The sequence below is a fragment of the Theobroma umbraticum genome, unplaced genomic scaffold, assembly GCF_002168275.2.
Source record: "Theobroma umbraticum cultivar Fairchild unplaced genomic scaffold, ASM216827v3 scaffold_934.0, whole genome shotgun sequence".
Classification (NCBI taxonomy): Eukaryota; Viridiplantae; Streptophyta; class Magnoliopsida; order Malvales; family Malvaceae; genus Theobroma; species Theobroma umbraticum.
In genome coordinates, this window is record NW_018403260.1 from 24,603 (window position 1) to 25,370 (window position 768).

Sequence of the window (768 nt, forward strand, 5' to 3'; positions counted from 1 at the left end):
TATTTATTTTTCTTGACTCTTTTTAAAGTGTAAGAGATTTTAGTATCTTTGGCCTAGTCAATCAAAGTAAGATTTTGATTATTTTTCACTTTAGTGGGTTTTCAACTTTGCCAAGATTAGTGATTCACTTTAGTGGGCTTTTCAACCTTGCCAAGATTGGTGATTCACCTTAGTAAGGTTTCTAACATCACCACAATTGAGACTTTCACAATGCTCAGGTGTCTTTACAACACCCTGGTGTCAACAGTTTTTAAAAAAAAAAGAAAAAATAATAAAATGAAAAACATAGCCTCATTGGTTCACTTTAGCCTATTCAGGCCCTCGTTGTAGCTCACATCTATAGTTCTCAAATTGTTGCTTTAGTGATTAGTTCAAAAAACAAAAAATCCAAAAGCAAGGTTAATTAATCTTACAAGAAATTGATGTTTTCAATGTAATAAGCATAGACGTCATAGGTTAAGTATCTATGAACATGTCAGAATAGAATTTTCGATGTGAGATATCTTCAGCCAAAAAACCAGAAGCTCTAAAATCTGTAAAAAATTTGTATATCAATTTGTTGAGTTCTATGTAAAATCTGTTGGCCTGTTGCACCAACATAATAAATAATAAATGTACATTTAGTACCTTAATTGAAGGAGAAAAAATAGGCCACCATGATAAAGAAATGGGCTCGCTATCATTAATTAGTCCTGTTTTAAGAAATTAGCCTGATAAGATGGAAAATCATATGCAAGTTCTAGATTTTATACTGCTAAAAAAGCAACA